This window comes from Acyrthosiphon pisum, chromosome X, assembly GCF_005508785.2.
Source record: "Acyrthosiphon pisum isolate AL4f chromosome X, pea_aphid_22Mar2018_4r6ur, whole genome shotgun sequence".
Classification (NCBI taxonomy): Eukaryota; Metazoa; Arthropoda; class Insecta; order Hemiptera; family Aphididae; genus Acyrthosiphon; species Acyrthosiphon pisum.
In genome coordinates, this window is record NC_042493.1 from 90891799 (window position 1) to 90902286 (window position 10488).

The following is a 10488-nucleotide window of genomic DNA, read 5'->3' on the forward strand; positions in this document are numbered from 1 at the left end:
AGAAATGTAATACAAGGCTCATAATATATTGTTACAATAGCAGTTGAAAAATATTAAAAATACATCCACACAATTTTTTTTATAAGCATTTAAAGATCGAATTTTGACAAAATTGATCAAATTTTAATTTGAATAATTATTTTGTAGTTAAAAAGTTATAAAATGTTCAAATTTTGTATCTAAGAATTGAAAATTTAAAACAAGATTCCACGTATGTAATTAATTCTGTTACCAAAAAATCTAAAAAATACATTTACACAGTTTATTTTTATATTTATTTTACGTTCAAATTTGGACGAAATTACATATTAAAAACCTAGAATAACTATTTTAGTAATTTTTTTGTGATTGTATAATATTATTCGTGGGTATACTTGTAACTTCTAAAGTATAGTATTATATATCTATGATGGTATTATTGTTTCATGTTTGTTGTTGATATATAACGCGTTATAAGTACCTATAATAGATATTGTGATATGATTTATTTGGAATTTATTATAGGTAGGTACGTATTATAGGTCGATTTATTTTTTTAATACCATAGATAAGTATATAATATATCTTATACCTAGACTGACATACCGTCTCCGCTCAGAATCGTTTTTCTTATACAATGATATTATATCATTGAATTTAAATTTAATACCATCCATTATACAGTGACCCACTTGTAATCTACTGTACAGCAGAGCGACATCCACTTACCTACCTTTTTTTCGTATGTATTTCCTAGTTTTTTCGATTACATAACGAAGTACTGGGCTTTTTATAATAACATTTTAAATGTTTGATTAGTTTCTTATCTTTCTATATTACGATTTTTCAAATGGGACCACTTCTTTACGAGCACCCTGGTATCAATTGTATCTAAAATATCCCTGTTAGTATTAAGTAACATTACATTTTGAAGACGGTCAGTATTCATGGTAGATCGTAAAAATTTTTAATTAGTTTTAATTAACTGAACGCTCGTTCATTGGAGGCTGTACTTACAGGGGCTGTTAACATTAATCTTAATATCTTGTTCATATTCGACAAAATATTTTTATACCTTTCTGATACATTTAAGATATCCAGAATATTTTTAGCGTCCTTGCAACGGCGAGCCAGCACAAGATATTCAGAATAAACTGCATAAAAATCCTTAACATTGGATACAGAACATCCTGGAGGGAATATATTTATTATCTTTTCAAAGTATTCTGCTGTATGTTTATTACTCATAGGCACTTTTAAAAGATTAAATAATGGTTTAAAAGTTGCAATGCATTTTTTTTAAGTGTTCGGAAGGTAATGTTGTCAGAGTATCTAAAACTTTTTTAAATTCCAATCTGTGGAAATTTTTTAATCAAATATTGCGTGTGAACTGTGTGGTATTTTGTTGAAATCAAATTCAGAATTAATGTTTAATTGATGTACATAATTAATAGAACTATCAATCAAATTACCCATGCCTCTCGAATCATTGTTAATATCAGTGAAAATGTTAGTAGAACAATTTAATAGCATTAGAGCATCAATTATGTTGAGATCTTCTGCTTCAAAACTTTCAGTTAAAATTTTCATTTTATACATCACGTTTTTCATAAAAAATAGTGATACTACACAATCGTGGTCGATCGTCCATAAGTCTTACAATATTATCTATGCAACACTGCAACAGTCACGTTGTCACGTTCGTCATGGTAACATAAATCACCCGAGGGCCCGACGCGCGTATTGCCGACCAAACGTGGCCAAAACATAGTCTAATAAAATTCTCTGTAGATACCCGAATACTAATTTATATTGTTATGATTTTTTGTTTACATAATTATTGCACATGTTCATATGATATATTTAGTAATATTACGATGATCACATATCAACCCATACGGCCAGTTGGAAATTAATATTAATGAAATAAAATAATTAGGTGAAAAAACTTATGTGTTTGCCGACTTGGGAATGCAAGCGTTAAATTGCTGACTCAGAAATCTAATTACCTAGTTTGGTGGGGTGTCACACCGCCCTATCAGCGGCCCAGCAGTCGTCAACCGATAATTCGAAAAACTCTATAAATCGAACTAAATGTTTGTTCCCCTGAAAAAACCTTTATAATTAGGAAAGAATACATGTATTTCGGCATCCTCGATACTTCGAAAAGTTTGTCGAGAGTTTTACAATTTTAATGATTCTAACCTCTATAAATAAAATTTTTATTAAATTGGTCCCCTGAATTTTGAAGTTTTATCGAGTGACGACTGTTTTATACTTATCTATTGTATTAAATTTAATATATTTTGTAAGTTGGAACTAATTGACGGTCCTGTTAAGTATTTAAGTAAAAGTATTTGAGTAAAAGTATTCAAATACTTTTTTAATTATTGAATAACTTTTTAAATAATTTCAGCATGAAGTATTTTGAATGGTCTTTTAAATACTTTTTGGTATTGAATACCTACTTTGGTTTTTTATTTGGAACATTTTATTTTTATTCGAAATAATTGGTTGGAAAAATATTATTGTCAACTACAATAATAGAGTAATAGTTTTATTTAATATTCTGTATTTCTGTGTTAGCCGAAGCCCGAAGTTTTGTGAAAACCAGATTTCTAAAAATTGTTATTGAATAACAGTATTCCCTTTATACTATTAGATAACTATCAGATAACCTACTACCTATGTGTTGATATTACGATAGTTAGAAACCCACTTTAAAAACCAAAAGTATTTGAAAAGTATTTCTAATACTTTTTCAAAGTATTTAAGTAGTATTTGAAATACTATACAATTAAAGTATTTGAGTGGTATCTTATATACTTAAAAAAAAATGTATTTGAGTATTTACTCAAGTACTTTTTAAAAGTATTCTTTACATGACTGCTAATTGATTACTCTCTACTCCTTCAATATTTAATAATTATAATTGTATGTATTATTATATAATACTATTATTAACCTTTTCAATATATTCAGTTTTTACTGTTAATAGAACTACTAACTATGTCGTTATGTATTGATGCATATTATATCATGTTAATTGTTGTCACTCCGCAGTCCACAATGTACTAAAACACGAAATTATCCCTGATAGACATTTTTGTAATGATGATATTATAATAATATTTTTAGTCAATTATTTGCTATCAGGGATAATTCGGGTCGGGCTTTACCTATACAACAATAATGTACCAATTTGAGTACTTATGTTTTAGATTTTGAACAACATACAGTTGGCTATTTAAATAGTATAGGTCTGCTGCATGGCGTGATATATTATAATATTAGATTAATATATTTTCTATAATTATTATAATATTGTTATCACGGTATAACGCGTATTTTTTTTTTTGATATTAATTATTAAATGACAATCAAACCAATATTATTATTATTATTATTATTTTTTTTTTATTCACCAAAAAAGACATCGGAAACAACGGCCATTAGTCATAAACATTACGTTAATTACATTTTTTCTTTGTATCTTAAATATAATATTTTTAAATTAAATTGTACAATTCGTATTTTCTTAATAAAGTCAAGATTTGGAATGTGGTGTCTGCATTTGGTCCGAGGGCTGCGTCTAAGAAGGTTGGGATGTTCAGTTGATGGAGTTCCTCTGTGTATTGTCGGCATTCAGTGAGGGTGTGGTGGACTGTTAGTTTGGCACCACAGGTTGTGCAGACAGGTTTTTCGTCCTTAGACATGAGGTAACCGTGGGTTAATCGAGTATGCCCGATACGAAGTATGTTCATAATTACTCTTTCTCTTCTTTTCTTGAGGAAGTTGGGCCAACTGAATAATATGGAGTTTTTAATTTTTCTCAACCTGTTGTTTTGTTCGAGCTAGTGTGTTTGCCATTTGATTTTAGTCAGCTCTTTAATTTGGTTTTTTATGTCTGCGAATGAAGTAATATTTAATATGGGGGTATTTGTGTATTCTGCTGCTTTCTTAACTTCTTGATCTGCCTTTTCGTTGCCATCTATGTCGCTGTGCCCCGGGATCCATACTAGTGAAATTTTGATTCCTGATTTATATGCTTGGCTAATTTTTTGCTGTGTAAGTTTTGCTATATCTGAAGTGTTGAAGGGGTTTTTGAGGCTCATGAGTGAGGAGAGTGAGTCTGACAGGATTAGGTTGCTTTTATGGGGGTTTTCATGGCCGTGGTTAAGTAATATGTGTTCTACTGTTTTGAGTATTGCTATGGCTTCTGCCGTGTATATAGAGCAGCTTTCAGGGAGTTTGTGTTTGATAGAGAAGACTTGGTTTATAATTGCGATTCCAACACCTTTTTCTGATTTAGAGGCATTGGTGTAGTAACAATTAGAATTTTTGTGTTCCTGGAGTATTTCATTTAAGTGGTTCTTGTAGACCATAGGTGGGGTGAGCTCTTTTTTGAATATTGTTAATTCCAGGTTTATATCAATATTGTAGGACCATGGGGGGAAATCGAGGGGTTGAACTTTCGTTATCGCATTGAACTCTATACCATGATCTTTAGCATAATCGGTAATTTAATATTATTATTATTACCTGTTAAGGTCACAGTTGTTAAATATTAAATTTATTTAAATATATTTTGAAAAATATCCATTGTCGGAAACGTTCAATATTATCTATACAACTCATAAACACCATAATATTACCTATATATGTTGCGTATTGTCTGCAGCATAATTGATTTTAATTTTAATAATCTAAAAATTTACCTACTTCATAATACTTACTGAAAAGGTAAAATTAAAAAAAAAATTCCTAATTAATTTAAATTGAGTTTTTCCGCCGTTCTAGACATCTTGTCCAGTGTCCTATTCACGAACCGGCCTGGGCTAGCCCTCTTAGACTTTCGTTTTGCGCCATGACTCGGCGGCACATCTGTAACTCAGTGGAAAACCTGGACATTTCATGTATCTACGGTTATTTGTTTTAGATTTACACCAAAAACTAAAATCAGTTCTGTCGAAAAACGATTTTTTGTAAGATATTCTTTTTTCCTTAAATTTTCTTATTCTTGCTTTGTTTTTCCCTGCGCATTTGAAAGCTATTGAGAATATCAAATGTTGACCTCCTATTGTTTTAAATGTATTAACAAATGGATTTTTACATAATAATTTATTATAAATTAAAAATGATTACTGGTGAATATATTTTTGAAGTGAAAAACAAATATTATTGTGCAATGCTCAATTTATATATTATACATAGCAATGTTCTAAGTAAAGAACTTATACATAATTAATTGATAGGTGAATTTATAATAACATTATAATTTGTATGTTCAATTAATATTTGTTTTTATTGGAAGCGCTATTACAATAACATTTAAAATATACCTATATGGGCAAGATACGTACGTACTTAAACGTATAAAATATGTATCGATTGCATACGAAAAACATCGCTTTGCGAAAGCAGTCTGTCAACCTATATTAATAAGTGTAGGTATTTTATGATTTTATTGCTATTAAAATAATTGACTTTTCTGATATATTAAAACAAGTAGGTTGAATACGAAAATATTGCATTTGACAAGGACATTGTTTGTATAAAATATAATAATATAAATTAAATTTTTCAAGTTTCCATGAATAATATTTTTTAACTAACTATCATAGTTGGTTAGAATTTTTAATTATATTAATTAATTAGCACGTTTTCGCGATTTTACGAAAATTCTAACTTCATGGGCTCATAAAACAATATTGTGGATTTATGATCTATATTTTTAATTACTGTAATAAGTCCAGGGGTTGGAACAGAAACCTTTAAAATATTAAGAATCAGCATCGATACCGAAACCTTTCTTTTAATAAATATAGTATCGGAATAGAACCGGAATTTTGAAATTATGCATAGGTTATTTTAGGTTCAAAAATAAAATAATTCTTTTATCATAATTTAATGTTATTACTGCTTTGTGTATTAACTATGTATGATCATAGGTACCTATGAGTTTTCTAATATTTCTCATACTTTTGATTAAACCCACATTCCGGATAGGTATTTAAAATTATTCGGAACCCATGAATTTACTTGTAACAAAAACTGCTTGTGTTCTTAATTTTTGGTAATTTAGAATTAAATTGTTCTATCAGCTTAACATGACGTTCGACGGTATTGTTAACGACTTTTAATGATTCAACTATATCTCTTTTCCTTTTTTATTCTTCATTTTCTTCCGAGTATATTGGATCCAGTGATAAAAAATTAGTCTGAATATTAAATCTATCAAACATATTTATTGATTTATATGTAATTAAATCACCTGGTAAAACTTGGTTTATGAAATTAGGGATGTCTTCAATTTTCAATGAATGCTTTTTTTTAGCTTCTCCTACTTCTTCATACTCTTCAAGCTCATTCATTAACATTTTATTTGCCATTTTTCTTTTTTGTTCAATGGTAACACAATTGTCGAAAATAGAAAATGTCACACATTCATCAGTAAAGTACCACAAATGGTTTATACATTTCTTGAATACAGTTTCAGCTATTTTTTTGTCGTCGTTTTTGTAATTGTATAACTTTTTTATAAAAAGTATATCATTAATAAGTGGCTATATTGTATTTGGATCAGTGAACCACACTTCAGCATATTAACATTTAATAATGAAACAACAAATTTTTTTAAGTGACATTTCTTCTGTAGAAGTTAACTTAAATTGTTTTTTAAATAATAAAATTTTTAATGAATAAATACCCTTGGCCATATCCATCATTATTAAGATGATTATTTTGTTACCTATTCCTAACACTGATTGTAAATTTAATGACATAGATGAATAGATTTCTGAGTTTATTAAAATTTCAATATTCATATTATAAAATCAGTTCGTTCTTAACAGTCATTCGAATCGGTCATGAATCTATCTCTGCTCCGTATCGATATTTAATATTATGAACTGTTCAAAGTGCAATAATTGTGAGGTATCTGAAAATGACGATTTTGTAAAATGTGTTTAATCATTATCATGTCACTTGCAAATAAAACTAATACATAAAACGCTTGCGAATAAATCCAGAATTATCAACGTTTGAAATTTCTGAAATTTCAAAATATTCAAACAAAATGTTTAGATGTTGGGGGAGAGGGGGTGGAAATTGGGAAAAATGGACTGACTAATCTTAAGAAGACATAATAACGAAGTCAAATCTGTTTTAAAAAGTATTATAATCACATAACTAGATCGATCAGTATGATAGAATGAAAATTGGATGTTTTGGCTAAAATAACTGTTTAATATATTATAAAAAAATAATATTTCGTCAGGAACGTTTCCACTGGAAGGCCTCTATACTCCATCCAATCTACATTTTTTATTTTTATTTTTATTTTTTTATTTTATAGCATAGTCATCAATTGTTCTTATTGTTCTTATATGGTAACAGGTTGAATACAAAATCATATAAATCAAAAAAATGGTGTGTAACCTTTGTTGATTTTAACTGAATTATAAGCAACTATTGTTTTAAATGTATTTAGTAATGGATTTAAATAATATTTTAAAATTAAGAAAAAATTAATACTAGGGAATATCGTTGAGTGAAAAACACAAATATTATTTTTAAATGCAATGCTTAATTTTTATATTATGCAAAGCAAAGTGAATTCTAGGTAATGTACTTATTAATAATATAGTTGTAATAAATAATAAATTAATAGGTGCATTACTTATAACAATATAATTTTTATCTTAAATTTTTATTTGTTTTTACTGCACACTGTTCACGGTTATTTACATAAGTTGGGAGTCGCAGTGTGCTCCGCTCTATAACTTTTTGGACATGAGTTGCGTGGATTCATGAATTACAGAGCAAGGTGTACTTGGCCTTACATTTTAACGTAAAGTCCATAGAGCCTACAATATTTTATCGTCAATTTAGTTTAGTTTTAAATGTTTATGCATCATCATCAATTATCATATGATACCCACGGTTAACCGTGGTAACAATTCGTTAATTTTCGGTTAGGATTGAAAGAAAGAAATGGTAATAACTACTATAGTGTTTTAGGATTTATGGTGTGTGACCTTTGTGGATTATAACTGAATTAAAACAAACTAATGTTTAATAGCAATTTAATCATAAAATACACTTATTAATATAGGTTGACAAAAAGCTTTCGCAAAGCATTATTTTTAGTATAAAGACAATTGATACAAATAGGTATACGTAGTACCAACTTGCAAAATATTCTAAATGATAATGTGTCAATTGTGTTATTGATTTAACGTACAAAATTATAATATTATTATAAATGCACATAACAAGTATTGACTACAATTATGTTATTAATAAGTAACTTTACTTAGAATACTACTTCTAATACCTACTCCTAATACCTACTCCTTTCCACTCATTGTATAATATATATATCTTGGGAATTTCACTATTAATAATATTTGTTTATCACTTCAACGAATTTTCCTAATATTCATTTTAAAATATTATGTGAATCCATGTAAAGAGAAGTGAATTTTGTAAAGAAATTTAAAACATTAGTTAGTTTAATTCAGTTAAAATCAGTAAATGTCACACTCTAAAAATCTTATAACACTATAGTTCTTAAGATTACATTTTTTGTACTTAAGTTGTGAAAAAAATGTTATTACGAGTGTGAGATCAGTATAAAATAAATATTTTATATTATTCTTGGTAAAGTCAATTACTATAATAGCAATTATATATCAAATGATTTCCTTCACTAAGAACTGTTTTTCGCAGACAATTGATACATATTATATACTTTATTTTATACGTGTATTCTTAGTATTATAGTTTTGGTATGCGATAAAAACAATTATAAATTTAACATACAAATTACATAGTTATTATAAATGCACCTATCAATTTATTATTTACTACAACAATGTATTATCAAGTACTTTAACTAGAATACACATTGCATTGTATAATATATAAATTGAGCATCGCACTTAAAAATAATATTTGTTTTTCACTTTACCTTTACCTATTCATTTTCGATTAATTTAAAAATATTATGTAAATACATTTAAAACAATAGGTAGTTTTAATTCAGTAAAAACCAGCAAAGAACACACACCTTAAATCTTAAAAATCTATAAAAGCTATTACAATTTCTTTTTTTTGTACTTAAGTTGGAAATAAAATTAATTATGATTGTGAGATCAATATTAAATAATTTTAACAAAGTTTTTTTGATTTGTGGTGTTGGCAGTATAAATTACTACCACAGCAATTATAAGACGTCGGTGGTGCTTTATGTCTTGCGATATACATTAATTTATGTTGGTTTGTATAACGTCTACCGTGCCAACCGATGGGTAATAACTATATTTTAATGTATTTTAATAGTATCGTATGGTGCAAATTGAAAAACATCCATAATTTGAAATTTAATTTGGTCAACAGATGTCTATGTATTTGATACATTGTTCATTCAAATGACACAATTTTAATATTACAATATAATGATGACCTATAAACTTTTATGATAATATTATTACACTCTTTATAAATTCTTGAAGTATGATAGCTAATTTCCAATAACAAACTTGTTAAATATACCACATTATCTTTTGGAAGAACAAATAGATAAAAGAATAGTTTAATGATTTTATATTAATACCAACCTATATGAAGTTATGTTATAAATTATAATTGTGAAATGTGTTTATAATATTTTATTTTATAGACCATAAAAATTGATCAGGAAATGAACGAAATAACGTCTTTAATACTCATCATCTGTCATGAATTAAATTTTATTGGAAAATTCATATGTCAAATTTGGCGTGTATTTTCCGATAATCCACTGTCCATGGTATTGACAAATCTCGAAACAATTCACGAAAAAATTGATACGCCTAAATGTGAGCGGACTGATGAAAAAGAAAAATATGAATTGGATTTCTATAGTTATGATTATTATAAATGTTATGGTAGCTATCATAATTTTAACAATATGGATGATAGTGCATAAACATTTATTTGAAATAAATGAAATGGTAATTATTCATATGTAAACATATTTTATAAGTTCATATATAATCAGTATTTTAAAAAATAATTTTATTTTGTATTTGGAATACGTATTCGAACCCATTTAAAATAAACATATTCTGAATACATATAAAAAAATTCATATACGTATACATATACATAATACACAAAAAAGTAAGTCAAATACTATTAGAATATATATTTTCCCTGCTAATATTATTCAGTTTTCGAATGGTGAATCTATCGTATTTCATTCAGAGAGACAAACTATTCTTTAAACCTGGTTATAATTATACGATTTTTTTAATGAAAAACAAATGTAATAAAATAAAATACAAGTACTTCGTATTTGAATAATTTTTTCAAAAAGTATTTAAAACAGCATTACGAATAAAAGAAAGTAAAATGTTTTTTATACAACACAGAGAATATTCTTATATGGTAATAGATCAATTTATTCCATAGTGTAAACTTTATACTATTTGTTTTGTAATACGTTTGTCAGATTCATAAAAC